Raw genomic sequence first — 21739 nt, 5'->3', positions numbered from 1 at the left:
TAAGAGTTCCTCATCCCACGAGGATTAAAATCTAGATTTCTTCCAGTGGCCATATGCTACCATAGTCTGGCTCTTCTAAGTCTCTTATGTAGCCTCTGACGACTCTCTACCTTGTTGTGTTAGCTTCAGTCACATTGGCATCCTGTCTGTCCTGTTGATTGAGGAACTGACAGCTGACTCTCACTCGAGGTTTACTGCATTTATCAGAACCCCCAGCCTGGAATCCTCTTCCATCAGGGTTTGCTTTGCTCGCTCCATTTTGTAATTTAGACTTCCTTTCAGTATTCCTCCTTGAGGAAGCCTTCCCTGGCCACCAGTCTGAAGTAGCCCATCACACGGGGCACTTGGCTGCTCAGTTGGTAGAGCCTGTGACTTTTGATCTTGGGGTCGTGAGTTTGAGTCCCACCTTGGGTGCGGAGTCTGTTTAAAACAAACAAACAAACAAACAAACAAACAAAGCCCATCACACTCCATCACCTCATCTTGTTTTATTTGTTTCAGATCATTTACCTTCTTTGTTTGCTGATTTACATGTGTATTTGACCCTCCCCTTGACTGTAAGTTCCACAAAAGTGTTGTCCCAGTGCCTGAAGTAGTTCTTAGAACAGTGTCAGCTCTCAAGAAACATTTTTGAAATGAATGAATAAGCCTGTCTTGATCGCCTCCTCATATCTCTGTTGGAGTCATCCACTATATTGAGGTTGTTAATAATGAGCTGGTGGGGAACACTGGGTCCGGGTGTTTAATCCTGACACTATTTATTAATAACTGTGTAACCTTGGGCATGTGTGACATGTTCCTTAACTCCTCCAAACCTCCTCAAAGTCCTTACCCAAAAATTGTGGTGGTGGTGGTGGTGGTGATGATGGTAATTATTATTACTGTTATGCTCCTTTCGTGTAGTGGCTGTGATGGTTAAAGGGGTGGATGGTTAAATACTTGTAAAGGAAGGGAAACAGTACCTGGCACATAGCCTACTGGATCTTGATAAATTTTAGTTATTATCATCACCGTCACTGTCTTTTGAATGTGTGATGTGTCAGAGACCTATTTGTTTAATTAGTTTCTCTTGTAAAATATGGATGCCCTGGTGCCTTATTATGAGATATTTTAATCAGGTCAATACCTATTTGCTTTGGGCCTTCCAGGAATGGCAGTTTTGATTGGATAAGAGGAGAAAGCAGTAATTTAGGAAGGTGAGACCAAGCCGGATGAAGTTCTTGAAATGCTTCATGTCCCAGCCTTTGGGATTGGGAGGCTGAAAGCTGAAAGGGGAAGTTGGGCAAACACCAAGTTTTCCTTCCTTGGCAGTATTAATGAGAGTCTTGAAGTTGGGATGCTACTGGAAATTGCTTGGTAAGTTGCTGGTGCTAGAATTAATGCATGCACCCTGATATAGAAAGCTGCAGTCTCCAGCTTTTGAAGCTCTGCTCCCCTATTCTGAGCCTTCTCCTTGGTTTGGGGCACAAAGCTTGTGTTTGGAAGTGAAGAGAGTATCGGATAACACCGTGGAGGAAGGCTGGAAGGAGAAATGGCGCCAGGACCCGTGAGGCTATTGTAGTAGCTGAACCAAGGCTGTGGTGGTGTGAGAATTAGAGAGGGGAATGAGTGGGTGCCGGTGAGCGTGATGTGTGAGGACTGGGGTTGAGAAATCCCAGGCTGCTGCTGATTGACATGACCAGGGGAACTGGGGTGCAGGTTTGAATCTCAGCACCGCCACTTTCCAGCACAGTGACTTCTCTTGGCATGTTACTTTATTTTCCTGACCCAGTTGCATTGTCTGTAAAATGGTGGAGGTGGTGTTTGTCTCACAGAACTGTCTTGGGGTTTGTGAGGTTTTATTTAGTGTATAGTATATTCTATAGAAATAACTGAAAGTGATTAGTAAATATACCGTCTTTCTTTTTTCCCCTAACATTTGTTTGTTTGTTTATTTATTTAAAAAAAATTTTTTTTTCAACGTTTATTTATTTTTGGGACAGAGAGAGACAGAGCATAAACGGGGGAGGGGCAGAGAGAAAGGGAGACACAGAATCGGAAACAGACTCCAGGCTCTGAGCCATTAGCCCAGAGCCTGACGCGGGGCTCAAACTCACGGACCGCGAGATCGTGACCTGGCTGAAGTCGGATGCTTAACCGACTGTGCCACCCAGGCGCCCCTATTTATTTATTTTTGAGAGAGAGAGAGAACATGGGGCAGAGAGAGAGGGAGAGAGAGAATCCCAAGCAGGCTTTGTGCTGTCAGCGCAGAGCCCGATGCAGGGCTCAAACTCATGAACTGTGAGATCGTGACCTGAGCCGAACAAGAATCAGATGCTCAACTGACTGAGTCACCCAGGCACCCCAGTATATGTTCTTTCTTACTGTCTTCCGTAACAAATGGGATTGGGAGTATTACTAATGAGGCAATCAGATTAGGGAGTAAGGGAGGAGTAGGTTTTGGGGGTAAAGTGTATGTGGGATATCTAGTTAGAGAATTCCAGTTGGCCATTTGTGTATGGGCTGAGTTTAGGGAAGAGTTCTAGGGCCAAATAGTTAGCAAGGAGGTGGTAATTAAAGAAGAATGTCTTGGGGCACCCGGTGGCTCAGTCGGTTAAGTGTCCTACCTCAGCTCAGGTCATGATCTCGCGGTTCACGAGTTTGAGCCCCTCGTTGGGCTCTGTGCCAGGCTCAGAGCCTGGAGCTTGCTTTGGATTCTGTCTCGCTCTCTCTGTCTCTCTCTGCCCCTCCCTTGCTCGTGCTCTGTCTCTCTCTCAAAAATAAATAAAACACGTGAAAAAAAAAAGCATGTCTTATATATAGTAGATACTCAGCAGATCAAGCATGAGTACCAAGTGTTGCTTTATCTCTTTTTTCCAAAGTTGTAATTGGCAACCCCAAAACGGGATATTTGAAAAACAAGCAGATCCTAGGCTGAGCCATCATCAACTCTGGACTGGTTATTTTAGCAGTCACTTAACAGGTCTTGTGCTTCTAGGACCCCCTGCCCCCAATAAGCGTACGCAGTGTTTTCTCTACACTGCAGGCAGTGATCCTTTCAAAACCTAAGTCAGACCTTATCCCTCCTTTGCAGGAGACTCTGTGATGGCCTGACATTTCACTCAGAAAAGCCGAAAGCCTTACAGTGCAATCCAGCTTTTTCACCCTCATTTCCTCCCCTCCAGGCTTGCTCGTTCACTCCAGCCACATTGGTTTTCTTAGTGTTTCTCTTATCTGCCAGGAGTGCTCTTTTCCTTATGTCCTGAGCACTATTAATTATAATGTAAAGCAGACCATGATCATAACTGTATTAGTCAGTACTGAGTTAGTTGACAAGAGGCAGAAATGTAGCTCAGACAAAAAAGGGAATTTGAGGGGCGCCTGGGTGGCTCAGTCGGTTAAGTGTCCGACTTCGGCTCAGGTCATGATCTCGCAGTCTGTGGGTTCGAGCCCCGCGTCAGGCTCTGTACTGACAGCTCAGAACCTGGAGCCTGTTTCAGATTCTGTGTCTCCCTCTTTCTCTGACTCTCCCCTGTTCATGCGCTCTCTCTCTGTCTCAAAAATAAACAAATGTTAAAAAAAAAAATTAAAAAAAAGGGAATTTGAATTTGTGTAATCTGGAAGTTTGTTGTTGTTTAATGTGTGTTTATTTTTGAGAGAGAGACAGACAGACAGAAACAGAGTGTGAGCCCGAGAGGGACAGAGAGAGAGGGAGACACAGAATCTGAAGCAGGCTCCAGGCTCTGAGCTGTCAACACAGAGCCCCGTGCGGGCTGGAACCCATGAACCGTGAGATCATGACCTGAGCCGTAGTCGGATGCCTAACAGACTGAGCCACCCAGGCGTCCCTGTTGTTGTTGTTTTTAAATGTTGTATTTGTTTTTTAAGAGAGAGAGTGCACAAAGCAGGGGAGGGGCAGAGAGAGAGGATTACATAGATCTGAGGCAGGCTCTGCACTGACAGGCTGACGGCACAGAACCCGATGTGAGGCTTGAACTGATGAACCACAAGACTGTGACCTGAGCTGAGGTTGGACACTCAACCCACTGAACCACCCGGGTGCCCCATAATCTGGAAGTTTTGTGTGTGAACCTGGGTCGAAGTTTAGAGAAGCAGCAAGAATCCTTTTTTCCTCCATCTTCCTTTGTCCTTCTTTGTGTTAGCTTCATACTCCTCAGGTTTTCCTCACGTTGTAGCAGAGATGGCTGTCTGTGGCTCTAGGCCTCATCTCTAGCTAGGGGAGCCAGCAAAAAGAGATTCTTTTTTATGGATCTAGGAAGAGTTCTGAAGAGGGTTCCAGTGAGCTGTTTGGGACATAAGCTCATTCTTCAACCAGTCATAGTGTCCAGGAGGACTGATTGGACAGCCCTGGATTCACCCAAACTATATGGTATTAGATCCCCACAAGAAGAAGGGATTCTTTTCCTAGAAAGGGGCAGGAAGAGGCTAGACAGACAAGAACCATCATTAGACTATTTAACAGGAGCATAGATACAACCTATTTTAACAGAGGTACAAACAAAATGCTTTGGTAATACCCAGGAAACATCAGATAATCCTGATTTTGAGGACCAAGGAATCTTCACCAAGATGGCATTTAAACTGGGTCTTTCAAGTAAGAAGCATGTTGAAAAATAGAGTTTAGGTGGTGGAAAAGTGTGCTGCCGGGACTTGGCAGTTGGAGCATGGAGAAGGAAGGGCTGAGGCCAGAAGTTTAATCCTTAAACTAGAGTGTCAGAAGGTTAGGCTTTATTCAGTGGATGATGGAATCTAATAGTTTTTAAGCAGGAGAGTAATCTCATCAGGCTTCTCTTTGCAGTGGTTTAGCTCGGTGATCAAGGAAGCTGAACCAGGCCAAGAATGATCTGGTATAGAAGGGGACAGATTGGAAAACATTTGGGAGACAGAAATGAAAATGCTTAATAATACTTGGGCGTGCCAAATTTCAGTAACTGAGGAAATGTAACCATGGAAGTAATTAAAATAGCCTGGGGCCAAGTGGCCAGCATAAGTAGCACGCACCTACTCACTGACCTACTTGACTGGAGGTAGATAGAGTAAGCTGTGTCAAAGCGCCATTGATGTCAGAGAGAAACCAAATTGTTCCAGTATATGGTACCTATTTTCTTGGGTCAAGGGGATTTTGAAGTTTTCCATTTTAGACCATGGGCATTTTTCTCCATGACGCTGCAATTCCTGTTTTTTTTTGTTTTTTTTTTTTTTTCTTCCCCTCAACTAGATACTAAAAGCCTTTTAGTATGAGGACCATATGTTTGATTTCTTTTGTTTTTTTTTTTTTTTTTTTACCATGAAACTCAGTATAGAACTGTGCATTTGGCCAACTGAATAAATATTTGTTAACCAACATCTCTCCTTCCACGTTTTCTTGTTTTATTTTATTGCCTCATTAAAGTCTGAAGTCTCATTAAAATCAGCCAGAGGTGATCTGTTCCTGACCAAATAGTGTGATCTATTTGCCCCGTTCTGTGTTCCCTGTTCTGTTCTAATGGCTAAAGGGCACACCTGATTCTATAATTTTCTCCATCAGAGTAACTAGATTCAGAGCTTCTCCATCAGTTATATTGCTACCCACAGGACTTTTGTTTTTATTTTATTTATTTTTTAATGTGTGTTTATTTATTTTGGGAGGGAGAGAGAGAGAACAAGCGAGCGAGTGGGGTAGGGGCAGGGAGAGAGAGAGAGGGAGAGAAAGAATCCCAAGTAGGTCCTTGCTGTCAGCACGAGCCCAACGCAGGATTTGATCTCATGAACAATGACATCATGACCTGAGCTGAAACCAAGCGTCGGATGCTTAACCAACTGAGCCACCCAGGTGCCCCCTGCACAGGACTTTTAGGTAGAGTATTTAAGAATGCAGCTGCCATGACTTGTAGTATCAGAGGAATTCCGCTTGAAGTAAATTCTATTATGAACAAATGTCAAAACTGAGTTCCCTCTGTAGTTAGTCTGGACCTCATAATGTTATGAGAGGTATGATATAAAATTCCTCTATCTTGCCATGTATGAAACTTAAATAATTTATATTTTCTACATCCAGGTTTTCTGCAGTGCTGAAGCAAGAAATAGACGTCTTAGCTTTTTGTTAAAACGTACTTGAGCAGTTACCAGTTACTCAAGGCAGCCTTATTGGATCTTTGGATGTAGTTTGAATAGCAATTTAATTTCATAAAGTTCTAAAGAGAATTCTCAAATATATGTCCACTCCCACTTGGAGAGCTCTTTATTTCACAGCCTCCATATTGTCTTAAGATCAGTTTCTGGGACTTGATTTTCATTCATTCACTCGGTATCTATTGAGCACCTAGTGTGCATACACAGTCTAAGAGGTAAGGAGGTAGCAGTGAATAAAACAAACCAAAACATTTCTTTATTCATGGGGAAACATTCCAGGGGGAGAAAACAGACATAAACAAAGACGTACAGATATGTTGGTGGTGATAAGCCCTGTGGAGAAAAATAAAGCAGGAAAGGGGGAAAAGGAGTGCCAGGATTTGGCTGAGGGAAAGGTAATGGTGGGTTTATACAGAGTGGTCGGGGAAGATGACGTTTGAGCAAAGAAGTGAGTCACACAGATGTCTAAGGGAAGTCTATTGTCTGGTGGAGGGAATAGCTGTGAGGCCTTTTTTGAGTTTCATTTTATTGGTTGGCTTTCCTTGATTAGACTATGGATGCATATACCAAAGAACTTTATAGAAAATGAAATATACACCTGTTGAAATAAAAATAGTTAAAAATAATCACATAAACATGTTAGGTACTCGAATTTTTATAATTTTTTTAATGTTTATTTTTTATTCTTGAGCGAGCGAGAGAGAGAACATGAGTGGGGGAGGGGCAGAGAGAGAGGGAGACACAGAATCCGAAGCAGGCTCCAGGCTCTAGGCTCTGAGCTGTCAGCACAGAGCCCGACGTGGGGCTCGAACTCAAGAACCAGGAGATCATGACCTGAGCCGAAGCTGGACGCTTAACCAACGGAGTCACCCAGGTGCCCCTTTTGTTTTCTTTTTTTTTTTGTTTTTGTTTTTAGGTTAATTTGTGAGGGGTGCGGGGGAGGGGACTCACAAGTGGAACAGGGGCAGAGAGAGGGAGAGACCGAATCCCAAGCAGTATCTGCCTTGCCATCGCAGAGTCTTGACGCTGGGCCCGAACTTGGTCTTGACCTGAGCCCAGATCAAGAGTCAGATGCTTGGGGCCCCTGGGTGGCTCAGTTGGTTATTGTCTGACTCTTGATTTCAGCTCAGGTCATGGTTCGTGAGTTCAAGCCTCGCTTCGGGCTCTGTGCTGACAGCTCGGAGCCTGGAGCCTGCCTGGGATTCTGTGTCTCCCTCTCTGCCCCACTTGTGTGCGCACGCATGCACGTGCGCGCTCTCTCTGTCTCTCTCAAAAATAAGTAAACGTTAAAAAAATAAAGAGTCAAATGCTTAACTGAGCCACCCAGGCGCCTCCTTGAATTCTTTTCTTGATATTGGACTAGTATTAAAAATATGTGTGGAGTGAGGCGCCTGGCTGGCTCAGTCGGTAGAGTGAGCAACTCTTGATCTTGGGGTTGTGAGTTGCTAGCTTGCACCCCATGTTGGGTTTAGAGAATATTTAAAAATAAAATCTTAAAAAAAAAAATGTGGAGTGTGTGAACATGTGTATCCCTGGCTGTTTGTGTATGAAGGTTTTAACCAAGGCAGCCCTAGTCATTATTATAGTGTAGAATGCTCCTTTTTTTTTTTAAGTTAATTTTTTTTTGTTTTTTGGTTTTTTGAGAGAGAGGGAGAGTGAGTGGGGGAGAGAGACAGAGGGGGGAGAGAGAATCTTGACGGGGCGGGGGAGAGAGAATCTTAAGCTCCACGCTGAGCTTGGAGCATGACATGGAGCTTGATCCCACAACCCTGGGATCGTGACCTGTGCTGAAATCAAGAGTCAGACGCTCAACTGACTGAACTACCATGGCGTCCCTAGAATGTTCTTTTTTTTTTTTTTTTTTTTATGTTGTATTTATTTTTGAGAGAGAGAGAGGGAGAGAGCGAGCCAGCGTGAGCAGGGGAGGGACAGAGAGAGAGGGAGACACAGAGTCCGAAGCAGGCTCCAGGCTCTGAGCTGACAGCACAGAACCTGACGTGGGGCTTGAACTCATTTACTGCAAGATCATGATCTGAGCTCAAGTGGAAGCTTAACTGAGCCACCCAGGTGCTCCCCCCGCCCCCCTGAATGTTCTTACAGGGGAAGTTGTAATCGGTCATTTGAGTTTAGCAGTTAGCCTGTGTTTATTTTGCTTCTGCTGTTAGATTAGTACAGTGCCGAGTATCGGAGAAGATAATAAAGTAGAAGACATTAGGCTCTGGTCTGATTGGCCAGACTGTCATCAACACAGATACCATAAAATAAACCAGCATGGTTGAATGGGAGTAGTACTGAACTAGCGTTCCTAAATATCTTTCTGTAGTGACAGAGTGTGCATACCAATTCAGTTCTATGGCGTTTACCCCTTTAGTCCTGAGCAAATCCTGGGAGAGTTAGCAAGAGAGAGATTCCTTTTTGGAATAAGTGTCAGAGAAGAGTTTTGATTTCAGATGGGTTCAAAGTGCTTGAGGGGACTGCTTTCATTGCATAATGATTCTAGAACTATGGTTGGGTAAACAAGTTACTGGAAACAAATATGATGTATTGATTTTCTATTGTGGAACCATGGTGTGCTATGGAATGTTGTGTTGTAATATTTGATTTTCATTATTGGGTGTAAACAAGCTGAATCCTTTGATATACGTACTTCATAAGAATGGCACTGTTCACCTTGAAAACCAACAGTGTTTTCCTTATACCATATAATCATATTAATTTGTATTGCCAACTGGTTGAATTAGTCCCCTCCACCCCATGACGAGTAGATTTTTTATTTTGTTTTATTATAGTTGTTAAGCATAGAGCAAAGCCATTTCCTCCTCATCCTTCAAGTGATGTATGGGTAATCTTTTTATTGCATGTACACTGATCAGTGTGTCAGGTATAATGTCATTACCAAAACGTTTTCCTTTTAAACTGTTAACTCGCTTCATAAGGTCTTTTTCCTCCTCCATTCAACATTCATTAATTGAACTGGTATTTATTGAGTGCGTATTTTGTTGTAGACATGTCTTTGGGATTTGCTGATGAGGAAGACGTTTTTCTTGCCTTCATAGAGGGAAAAGTATGGAAGAAGAAACAGACTGTTAATTACAGTATTGTGTGGTATATGTGTGTGTGTTTTTTTAATAGACTCTTTTCTTTTAAGTTTATTTTGAGAGAGAGAGAGAGAGAGAGAGAGAGAGAGAGAGAGAGAAACAGCATGAGCAGGGGAGGAGAAGAGAGAGAAAGAGACAGCGAATCCCAACGAGGCTCACAAACTGTGAGATCACAATCTGAGCAGAAGAGTCAGACGCTTAACCGACTGAGCCACTCAGGTGCCCCTGTGTGGTGTGTGTTCTAAATGGAGAGGAAGAGGGTTCTATTTGGGTATACTTAGCAGGGGTACCTGACTCGGAGCAAGAGACGTCTAAATTGAAACCTGAAGAATGGTGAAGAATCGGCTAACTGAAAGATGGTTACGGCAACATCGAGGAGAATGGAAGGCTGTTCTGGGAGGGGAAACCCGTACGCAGTGGCCCAGAGGCAAAACAAAACAACAGAAAGGGAGCATGCAAAATAGATCTCTTTGCACATGGCAGACAACATAGAGTTCCTGCTGTCTGGAGCCCTTTTTTTTTTTTTTTTTTAATTTAAGTAAGTTCCACCTCCACCGTGGGGCTTGACCTCACCACCCTGAGATCAAGAGTCACATGCCTACCCACTGAGCCAGCCAGGCACCCCTGGAACGTAGATTTTGAGGGGGGAAGTTGCAAGGAACTTTCAAAGCCATTGCTAAATGGCTAAGTGTCCCATCGTGTTGACGCTTGAGAAATGCCGGAGAGGTTTGCAACAGTGGATTGGCAGGATTGGATTGGCCATTTGCAGAGACCACGGCGATTGCAGTTGAAGGAAAAAAGAGGGCACTTCTGTGGTAGGAGGCCTACAGCTGTGACGGTGACGCTTCCTGCGCTTGCTGTGAGCCAGGACCGGGGCGTCGGCAGTGGGAAGCGGAGAGAAGTGGGTGGACTCAGAGATCTTTGGAAGGTGGGACGTCCAGGGCTTGACGACTGAAGGAAGCATCACGGTGTTCGTAGGTTTCCGTCTTGGGCCAGAGTGATCATGATGATGGTACTTAGGCCGGTTGTTGATTTGTTGCCTCTGACCTCCGATTTGCCTTTCGGTGCCTGCTCTGTGAAAATGGGTGCGGACCCTTTAGGTGCTTACCCCTGGGCCAGTGGCGGGATGTTAGGAGAGAGACTGAGGAAGGAAAGGGTCTTAGTTGCTGCTTCTAGTGTGCTTGCCTGGCAGGCCGCGGCAGCTCTCCGCCGCTGCCGACCCCCCGGCTTTGGGTGGTTTTGTAGTAGGGTGCCTCCGGTGAGACACTTGCCCACAGAACTACTTTCTTTGTTATTCTAGAGGATAGATGTCCAGCAAGTTCCAGGGGGTGGATTTCTAGAAGTTCTAGCAGATGTGAGCCCTTTCCAGCAAGGTCTGGATTTCAGTCCTAGTTTTGGGAGAACCCTTCCTTGGGTGCTCTATCTCGGCCCTAAGGATGGTGGTGGTTTATTATCCCATGTTGTTGTATTTTGTATCGTCTTTTCTTCAGAGTTCTTTTTACTTCTTTCTAGCTAATTTCTTATGACTTCAGTTCCTAGTTGTAGTTAATAATTCTTTACTTGAAAAAGCCTTTTTCTTCAAGTTACTGTTTGGTTTTTCTTTCCTGTTAGACCCAGGCTGATACAGTGTGTGTAGTCCGGCGTGAAGACATGCGTTGGAGATTTCCCAGGGAGACTCTGAGGAAAAAGATAACAGTAGGGCCCAGGCCACAGTCCTGTAGACCGCTGCTCTGAGGCCTGTTCAGATGAAGAGCCTAATAAGGAGGCTAAGGAAACTTGGCCACAAAAGCGGGAGAATGAGGCATCACTGATGGTACTGAAAGGTCAAGTAATAGAAGGAGTGGAAATTGTCCACCAATGGCACAGGTAGTAAACAGCTTAAAAATAGTTATTTCCTTGCTTGTTTATTTGGGAAGCACCACTAGAAATTCTGCCTGGTTAAGTTTACTAAGTATGTGGCTTCCCATACTAGTAGCATGGGTTCTGGAACCTTGCTGCTTAGGTGACAGTGCAGGTTCCACCATTTACTAGCTGTGGAGTCTTGGACGGTGTATTAAGCTCTGTGTGCCCTGTCATCTGTGTGTGGAGTGGAGATAATGTTCACCGGATTTGATTCCTAGGGTCGCACTGAGGGTGAAAAGGGTTAACGTACAGATAGCGCTTGGCACGGTGTCTGACACGCAGACCCGAGGCAACTGTGACCTCGGTGCTGCTGGAACACCGGGCGTGGTGGCGGGTGATGGGGTAGAAAGACAGTCAGGGCTGTGGCCTCCCCCTGAGGGTGTCGAAGAGGCTCACTCAGGTGCAGTGAGTGTTGAGTGTCAGGCAGAGGCCTGCATAAAGTGCCCAAGGGATACTGAAGAGTCCTGAGGGAGGTGAAGGCTGGGTTGGATCTTAGGGCGTTTGGGGAGGAGGAACAGCATTAGCAGAGGAACCGAGAGTGCTGGACAGCGTGGTCTCACGGTGGAGTCGTGGCTGGCCCCTGGAATTGGGCTGGGGTGATAGCAGAGGTGTGTATCCTCCGAACGCTCCCTCAGATCCCCTGTTTATTTTGCTCTGTGTCCCGAAGCGTGCGCCATGAGAATCTAGAGCTGCCGAGAACTTCTCTTGGGTGCCAGCGCCCCCTTCGGCTGCCACTGACTGAGCTTTGAGTGTTGTAAGCTGTAGTGTTCTAGAAGGGGAGCGAAGTCCTGCAACTAGTGCTGCTTTGCTGGGTTTTTCTCCCAGCACTGAATAATTTTGTCCACTTCCTGGATGTTGATACAGCTCAGAACTGCTTACAGTTCACACAGTTCAACTTGCAGTTCTTTTGAAAAGTTCAACAACTGAAGAAATGGGAATTCATCAAAACTGTGGCTCTTCTTCCAAGATCTCACATTTCCTGGAGATTTCAGAAATGAGAGTGTGATTAACTTTTGGTTCCTTGGAGGAAAAAAAGCAACAATTCAGCCTGAAAACTCAGCGATTTCCTGTCTTATTAGAATGTTCTTTCTTTTCCTTTTTTTTTCCTATCTAGCCAACTACTCCTCCTTAACCAGAGCTCAAGTATCCATTGTCTAAGGAGTCCTTCCCTGACACTTATGAATCTTCAGCCCTACCAAAGCACTGTCCTGAGATAAGTCTGTTGTGACGCTGATAAGCTTTCACTGAGGACCCTTAAGTCAAAAAACAAGAACAAAGCAACAAGGGTTCTTTTGAGGTACCTTAACATCCTGGTTGAGGATGTCCCTTGGCTGGAACAACGCTGTTATCCTTGAATTCTCTGGAGAGTTTTTCTTCTGCATCTTTAGAGGGAGTATGAATATATTCTCTACAAAAAGATTAGAAGAAGAATCTTTTTTGTTTTCGGAAAGAAGAGTTAAACCATTCTTTATTGGCTAGGACTTCTGGGAATTATACAAGAAGGAAGCTAAGAAGGAAGATGTCAAGCTGTGACCCTCTGAAGGTTTTTGTTTTTGTTTTCCCCTTGCTTCTCTTACTTGTAACAAACACCTATAGGGAACTCTTTGTTTTTGGTAAAGACCAAGTGTTTATGTAAAAGAATATTGGGAGACTGAAGGAAAAAAGACCCTTGGGGCAATTTTACTTTGCTTGACTATAGCTTGTGTCAAATGAGAAGGCAGTCGAAGTCCGATTCTTCTTATAATTGCCTCTTTTGCGTATTTGGGTTATAAATCAAGGGCAAGAGCCATTTCCAGATTATTATATATTTGGAATTTTGGGGTTGTTTTGAAGGTTGATAAAATATTTCATATTGGTATGATACACACTTTAAGAACAGGTGTAAATTTGGTAGTTTAAATATAGAAGAATTGAAAGAATTATATGCTGAACACGCCACACCTACCACTTAGATTCTACAGTTACATTTTACTCTATTTGCTCTGTGATATGCATTTACTGTATTTTACTGTACACTTGATACTTGAACAATGGGGGAAGTTAGAGGTGCTGACCTCTTGTGCAGTCAAATCTACATATAACTTTTTTTAATATATAAATTTAAAAAATGTTCATTTTTGAGAGAGACAGACAGAGTGCAAGTGTGTGAGGGGCAGAGAGCAAGGGAGATAGAATCCAAAGCAGGCTCCGGGCTCTGAGCTGTCAACACAGAGCTCCATGTGGGGCTTGAACTCATGAACTGTGAGATCATGACCTGAGCCAAAGTCGAATACTTACCCTGCTGAGCCACCTAGGTGCGCCTGCATATAACTTTTGACTCCCCCAGAACCTAACTACTTATGGCCCCCTGTTGACTAGAAGACTTACTAGTAACTTAAACAGTCGATTGATTTTTGTATGTTACATACATATTTTGTATGTTACATGTATTATATACTGTATTCTCTTTTTAAAAATATTGAAGCATAGCCGACATACGATGTTATATTAGTTTCAGGTCTGCAACATAGTGATTCAATTGTTAACATTACTCAGTGCTCACCACCGTAACTGTAGTCACAAGAAAAAGAAGATATATTAACAGTAATGTGCTGTATTTATTGAAAAAAGTCCACAAAAAAGGAGGAAAAGTCCATGTATAAGTGGACCTGCATAGTTTAAACCCGTGCTGTTCAAGGGTCAACTCTATTATATAATCATGTATCTATCCTCTATGCATTCCTTTATTTGTGTTTAAGGATTATCATTGCAGCATTCTGTATTCTAGCAAAAGGCTACAAATATCATAGGAGAATAGTTACATGAAAATGGTATACCCATGCAATAGAACTGTATGTGTATTCAGGTCAGCACACACAATGCTGTGTATTGTGTATTTGAATGCAGTGTTGTGTGTGTATTGATCTGAAATAATGTCCAAGATAAATGAAGTATATAAAAAAAGCTGCAGAACGGGGCGCCTGGGTGGCGCAGTCGGTTAAGCGTCCGACTTCAGCCAGGTCACGATCTTGCGGTCCGTGAGTTCGAGCCCCGCGTCGGGCTCTGGGCTGATGGCTCAGAGCCTGGAGCCTGTTTCCAATTCTGTGTCTCCCTCTCTCTCTGCCCCTCCCCCGTTCATGCTCTGTCTCTCTCTGTCCCAAAAATAAATAAACGTTGAAAAAAAAAAAAAAAGCTGCAGAAGGATATGTGAAGTATACCGCTCTTTATTTGCATAACAAAAAGTATTTATGCATATATGCTGTATATGCATGGAATATCTCCAGAAAGCTTAAATAAGAAGCTCATAAAAAGTGGGTGTCTTGCAGCCTCTTACAATAATATATATGTATATAATACATTGTATGTATATAGTATTTTATAAATAATATATAATATATATAACACATACATATGTTATATATATTACGAATTTTAAATATTGTTGCCTGCTTGTATTAACTGCTAGAAATTTTATGTACCTCCCTGAAATTTTCAGATGTCAAGATGTCAAACTCATAGTTGTTATTAGATTTTAGTTAGTAACAAAATTGGAACCAGATAGCTAAGGTTGAATTCTTGCTCTCCTTTTTACATGTGGTATAAATTTTACTGTCAATAAAACAAAGATAATTGTTTTTTTAAAAAAAATTTTAACGTTTATTCATTTTTGTTTTTTTTTGTTTTTTTTTGTTTTTTTTTGATAGAGTGTGAGTGTGGGAGGGGCAGAGAGAGAGGGAGACACAGAATCCAAAGCAAGCTCCAGGCTCTGAAATGACAGCACAGAGCCCAACGCTCGAACTCACAGACCGTGAGATCATGACCTGAGCTGAAGTCGGATGCTCAACCGACTAAGCCACCCAGGTGCCCCCAAAACAAAGATAATTCTTATATAGTTATTAATAGTTTTATCTTAGATCATCTGTGGGAAGTTCCTAATTTAAGCACAGTGGCTGGCACATTGTGCTTGACAATTAGTAAATATTAGATGTTGTCAAGATGCATACAGTTTTGTAGGAGTGGCAAAGAATAAGTAATTGAAGTGTTTTGGGGCACCTGGCTGGCTCAGTCAGGAGAGTATACGACTCTTGATCCTGGGGTTGTGAGGTTGAGCCCCACAGTGGGTGTAGAGGTTACTTACAAATAAATAAACTTACAAAAATAATTTAAGTATCTTATATGGGTGTTTCTATGGGGATGTAGTAAGTAAGGGGGAAATCAGAGAATACTATAGAGAAGGGATCTTTGAAAAGTTTAGAGGGGTGAGAGTGAGATCAGTTAAGGAAGGCCATTCCGGATGTGAGGAGTCCTTCTACAGAAGAAGAAAGGAGGAGTTCATAACGACTTGAACCAATCCAGGTTATGAGAGGGGAAATGGCTGCTGCTAGCTCACATTTACTGACCGCTTAGCTAAGGTGCTGCTCTTAGTGCTTTTTGTGTTTTAAATTCCTAGAGTAGCCAGGATATCTGTGCTGTAATTGTCATTTTACTAATGAGGAGACTGAGGCAGGGAGGTGAATAAAGTCACTTGCCCAAGATCAGTCACGAAGTCTTAAGTCCATGTTTGTGTGTGCCTGTGTACCCATCATGCTGCCTCGTGAGACTAGAAGGTAGGAATAGGGCTGACCTTGAACAGCGTATGTATTCACTTCCGTAAACTTTGGGAAATGATTAAAAGATTTGAGGCAAAGAGTGACTCTCCCCTGTTTGTCCACCAGGACAACCAGCGATGGCTCAGGGGAGATGATAAAAGCCTTGTTTGTCGTCGTCTTCCTTTCTTCTATCCCATATCCTTTATGTTGTGAAGAATTTGTATGATTAATTGTCATGCTTTTCGAAAAGTGGAAGTTATTTTAAACTCTGTGATGAATATGAAGCCATTTTCAGGACTTCTCCGACTATATAGCAAAATAAAGGCAAGAATCGACAGGAACAGTCCTGTCACGAACATGTTCTGGCTCCAGCTCCGGTATTAGTTATCAGTTGTTGCGTATCAGATTACCCCAACGCAGTGGCTTAAAACAGTGTTCAGCATTTATGATCCCACATACTTTTCTGGAGTGAGGAATTTGGAAGTGGCTTACCTGGGTGGTTCTGGCTATGGTGTGCAGTCGTCTGAAGTCTTGGCAGGGGCTGGAGGACCTAGTTTCAAGCTAGCTCATTCACGTGGCTGGCAAGTGTAGGCTGACTTTTGGCAGAAGTCTTAGTTCCTTGCCACTTGGGAACGTCTTCACAGGGTTGCTGAAGGATCCTCAGGATACCGTAGCTGGCTTTCCAGAGGAAGGGGTCCATGAATGAAGAGGCCGCCGCGCGCGCCTGTCTGCCTGCCTGCCTTCCTTCCTCCTTCCTTCCATTTAATAATTTTTTTAATGTTTATTTTTTGAGAATGAGACAGAGAGAGAGGGAGAGAGAGAGAGAGAGAGAGAGAGAGAGAGAGAGAGAATGAGTGGGGGAGGGGCAGAGAGAGAGACATAGAATCCGAAGCAGGCTCCAGGCTCTTTGCTGACATAGAGAGCCCGATGCACGGCTCTAACTCACGAACCATGAGATCATGACCTGAGCCGAAGTTGGAGGCTTCACTGACTGAGCCACCCAGACGCCCCTGCAATGTCTTTTATGACGTAGCCTTGAAAGACGTTGTTGTTCCTCCTCCACTGTTGTATTGATTACTCTGGTCAGTCTTGTTCACTTGTGGGATGGTACCACGGGAGGTTTTGAATACCAGGAGACAGAGATCAGTGGGTGCCGTTTAGAGACTAGCTGCCATTGTTCCCATGAAAACATTACTGAATGGAATAATAAAATTTAGAACTGGAAGGAGCCCTAGCGTAGTGTTTTCAAAGCGTGGCCCTGTGCCTGCCTGGCTCAATCGGAAGAGCGTGCAACTCTTGATCATGGGATTGTGAGCTCGAGTTCCATGTTAGGTGTAGAGATTACTTAAATAAATGTTAAAAAAAAAAAAAAAACACCAATAAAACTGTCCAACGTGTGGCCCTAGAACATCAGCATCACGTGGGAACTTCAAAAAAAAAAAATACAGTATTTGACATGGTTTATAAAGACTTAGAGATGGGGTACCTGGGTAGCTCAATAGGTTGTTGGGCAACCAACTTTGGCTCAAGTGATGATCTCTCAGTTTTTGAGTTCGAGCCCCACATCGGGCTCACTGCTGTCAGCATGGAGTCTGCTTCAGATCCTTTCTCCCACCCCCTGTCTTCTCTCCTCCGCTCACGTGTGCACGTGCTGCATATGCATGTGCTGTCTCTCAAAAATATATAGACATTAAAAAAAAAGACTTAGAGATGCCCAACAATTAAAAAAACAAATGTTAGGGACGCCTGGGTGGCTCAGTTGGTTAAGCATCTGACTCTTGCTTTTGACTCAGGTCAGGATCTCTCAGTTGGTGGGATCAAGCCCCGTGTGGGGCTCTGTGCTGACAGTGCAGAGTATGTTTCAGATTCTCTCCCTCTCTCTTTGCTCCTCCCCTACTCACATTTTCTCTTTTTCTCTCTCTAAAATAAATAAATATAAAAAAACCCCCAGATATTAGGAGTGCCTGGCTGGCTCAGTCAGTGGAACATGCAACTCTTTTTTTTTTTAAAAATTTTTTTTTTTTTTCAACGTTTATTTATTTTTGGGACAGAGAGAGACAGAGCATGAACGGGGGAGGGGCAGAGAGAGAGGGAGACACAGAATCGGAAACAGGCTCCAGGCTCTGAGCCATCAGCCCACAGCCCGACGCGGGGCTCGAACTCACGGACCGCGAGATCGTGACCTGGCTGAAGTCGGACGCTTAACCGACTGCGCCACCCAGGCGCCCCTGGAACATGCAACTCTTGATCTTGGGGTTGTGAGTTTGAGCCCTACACTGGGTGTAGAGATTACTTTAAAAAACCAGACTTTATATTTTGAAACTGTTTTATATTAATAGAAAAACTGAGCTGATAGCACAGAGAGTTCCTGTATACTCGACACACACACACACACAGTTTCCCAGACTATTAATAATCTTGCATTAGTGGGTATATTTGTTAAAATTAATGAACCAGTATTGCTACTTTATTATTAAAGTCCATACTTTGCATTAAGATTCATTCTTAGTGATGTACAGTTCTGTGGGTTTTGACAAATGGCTAATGTCATGTATCCATCTTTTTATTATCATGCAGAATAGTTTCACCGCCTGCCCTGAAACTTTCCTGCGCTTCATCTATTCATCTATCCCTTTTCTCTTTTTACGCTGTGTAATTTTGTCTTTTCCAGAATGTCCTATAGTTGAAATCACACGGTATATATCCTTTTCAGGTTGGCTTCTTTCACTTAGCAATGTGTGCTTAAAGTCTCTCCATGTGTTTTTGTTTGGTGTGTGTGTGTGTGTGTGTGTGTGTGTGTGTGTGTGTGTGTGTGTTGATAGCTCATTTCTTTTTATTGCTGAATAACCACAGTTTGCTTGTCCGTTTACTGATTGAAGGACATCTTGGTTGCTTCCCGTTATTGGTGATTTATGAGTAAAGATGCAGTAAATGTATGTACCGGGTTTTGTGTGAACTTGTTTTGAAGTCAGCTGGGTCAATACTGAGGTGTGCGGTTGTGTGAGTGTGTGGTGAAATAATGTACGTTTGGCTTTGCAGGAAGCAGCCATGCTGTGTTTAAAGTTTGGTGTTGGTGCCAAGTGCTTCACCTTCCTGGAGTTGTCTTCTTTTTTTTCCTTTCTGTGTTGTCTTTGGGTTTCCCTAAGAATTCCTTCTTAGATAGAATCAGTCTTGCAGCTCTCCGTTGTAATCCACTATTATTTATACAGCAGCCCTGTTCATTTGGTGGTAAGGCTTTGGGGAGGGGGAACATTTTATAATCTTACATTAAATCCTGGGTTTTTAGTGGGCCTTAGTCCCTGGGCTATGATCTTCACAAGTTTGTTAGCTTCCCCTCCCCTCTTCTGTGAGACAGAAAGGCAGGAGGGGGCTGGACTTGACTAACTGTACTTTCCTTAGGTCAGATAGGCTCTGGCAAAGCAGTTTCCCTTAGAGGACAGGCTTTCCTTATGGAGGATGCTCTGAGCTATTTCAAAATGGCTACTCTCCGCCTGCCCCAAACAGTAGGCGATTTTTCTCTGATCTTCAGGTGAGAAACCTGGTGGGGCTCCTGAAGGCACAACCTATATCCACATCTCCCTAAGTCTGTACCTTCAGGAGTTTTTAATTCTCAAATGAGTCCTTAAGTCTTTGGAAACTTGTCAAAATTACCATTTAAATGTTCCTACCAATTATTGGCTCTAGCCGTTTTGCTTCGGGTAAACCAGTCAGTCTCAGCTGTGATTCTCACTATTTTCTTTTCTCTCCAGATTTTGTGCTGGTGGTTTGCCCTTGAGCTAAAATTCTCTGATGGATCTAAGAAAAGTGATTGATTTCAGGTTTTTTCCTTCCCCGGCTTTTTTTTTTTTTTTTTTTTTTTTTTGCTCTGTAGATGGGAGTGATGACTTCCAGGCTCTTTATGAGTCAGAGCTAAAAGTGGAAGTCTGGTGCCCTGCAATCTTTGTTTAAATGAATCCCTGTGGTTGATTCTGATGAGTGCTAATGGTTGAGACCCACTGATTTAGCCCAGTTCCCTCATTTTACGGATGAGAACACTGAAATTTAAAGAGGGCAAATGATTTTTCTATGATTATACAAAGTTCAAACCTAGATTAGAACCTGAGTCTCTTTTTAAAAAAAAAATTTTTTTTTGAATGTTTATTATTTTTGAGAGAGACAGAGACAGAGAACAAGCAGGGGAGGGGCAGAGAGAGAGGGAGACACAGGATCCGAAGCAGGCTCCAGGCTCTGCGCTGTCAGCACAGAGCCCGACTGGGGGCTTGAACTCACAGACCGTGAGATCATGACCTGAGCTGAAGCTGGTCACTTAACCGACTGAGCCACCCAGGTGCCCCTAGAATCTGAGTCTCTTGGCCCCATAATCCTCATACTGTTTTTTGGTATTTACATATAGTTACTTTAATAGGGATTAATTGTGTTTCACATTGCGGGTTGTGATAAATCTTTATTTTGATACTTCACTGATTTACATCCTTGATATATACTTCAAATTCATTCTAGGATCTAGTTATAATGATACTTATTGTCATAGCTATCCCAAAGCTCACTTGAAATGTTCTCTTTGATATAAATATCAACCCACTTGAGAAGTGAGCTCTTACATGTAGCATGACTGTGAGTAAAATATGTAGAAATTTTTGTTTTCCCCATTTATTCCTTATAGAAATATTTAAAAGCACCCAAAAGAAAACCTTAGAACTGTTCATTTAGTCTTGGAAAGCCTGATGTGTACAAACCATTACATGGGATGAATCAGCTGCATCTGTCAGTTCCTTCTTCCCACGCATTCCCATCATGCCATTTCCTTAATTTTTAGTGCAGACTGGATAGCAGCTGCAATGCCCTATTTCCCCCTTCAAACCAGCATCTCTCCTGTGCTTGCATATATGGCATGCTTCTACACCTCTGGAGAAGTCTGGGAATCTTTGTTCTAGAACAGGAATTGGCAGACTTTTTCTGTACAGGGTCAGAGAGTGAATATTGTAGCCTCACAGGCCATTTTGGTCTCTGTCGCCCCCACTCAACTCTGCCCTTGTAGCATGCAAACAGTCAGTCATCAGCAACGTGTACATGTGCAGACGAGGCTGTGTTCCATTAAAACTTTATAAAATCAAGCTGCGTGCCTTTGTCTCATGGGCCCTAGTTTGGTAGCTGCTGTTCTGGAGTCTATAGAAATACTAGATGCTTTTCACTTGTATGCTTCAAAAGATGCTGCTGTTTTTATTTACTGGATTGGAGCCCTAAGATCGCTTTTGTTACATTGCTTTCAAAAGTAATAATAGGTATTTTGTTGTGGAACATTGCATCTTAGTTTTGGTTTCTTTTTTTGAGACCTGTGTTTTTGGTGTTGAAGAGATACAGATTTTTTTTTTTTTTCCCCTCTCTAAACAAGAGTTGAGCAGGGTTGAGACTTTATGATCTCATGTGAATCTGGATTAAAACAAACAAGGAAAAAAAAAAGACCTGGTCACTGTAATAGCTGAGGCAATCTATACTATCTGTGGTGAATGGTAAAACATGTCTTTTAATAAGTTCTTAAAGATAAAGAATAATAAAATAATCTCAAGTTATGGTGTGTTATAGGTGCCTGTGGAAATATGAGGTTAGAGAGATGGTTTTAATTTACTTTGAGTTATTGTATGCTTAGGAAAAGTGGGTATTGGTATTCGTGCTTTGCAGCTAGCACAAGTCTTGGTTGTCAGGGCTTCTCATTAGCTCCTTAAGATCCTTCTAGGGCTCTGGGGGCTTGGCTAGTGGAAAGGCAGGGACTGCCAGTTGCTGAGAGGACTGGTGCAAGCTGGGAGGTAGCCCTGGGTAGCAGTAGCTATATGAGGCCAAAGTTTGCGTGTTTGGTCAAATGTCCGAACTTGGGGTTTTGCTAGAGAGAACTCCTGGCCGCCTGGGTTTATTCATATATGCTGCAGATCATCTTTGTTTCAGAGATTTCTGCAATATGAGTTATTTAAAACTTAAAAGTAATGCAAATTATAAAAATCTGTTTGTGGTGGTTTCTCGTCCTTTGGGAAGTACTCCTGACTGACCTTTAATAATGGTGGGTAA

General features: G+C 43.2%; 1 protein-coding gene across 1 annotated transcript in view; it reads left to right on the top strand.

Moving 5' to 3' along the window:
• Positions 1 to 21739, top strand: part of RERE (arginine-glutamic acid dipeptide repeats) — a 424733-nt gene that overhangs the window by 61767 nt on the left and 341227 nt on the right.

The sequence above is a fragment of the Lynx canadensis genome, chromosome C1 (assembly GCF_007474595.2).
Source record: "Lynx canadensis isolate LIC74 chromosome C1, mLynCan4.pri.v2, whole genome shotgun sequence".
NCBI classification, from domain to species: Eukaryota; Metazoa; Chordata; class Mammalia; order Carnivora; family Felidae; genus Lynx; species Lynx canadensis.
This window is presented reverse-complemented; position numbering and strand designations above follow the sequence as displayed.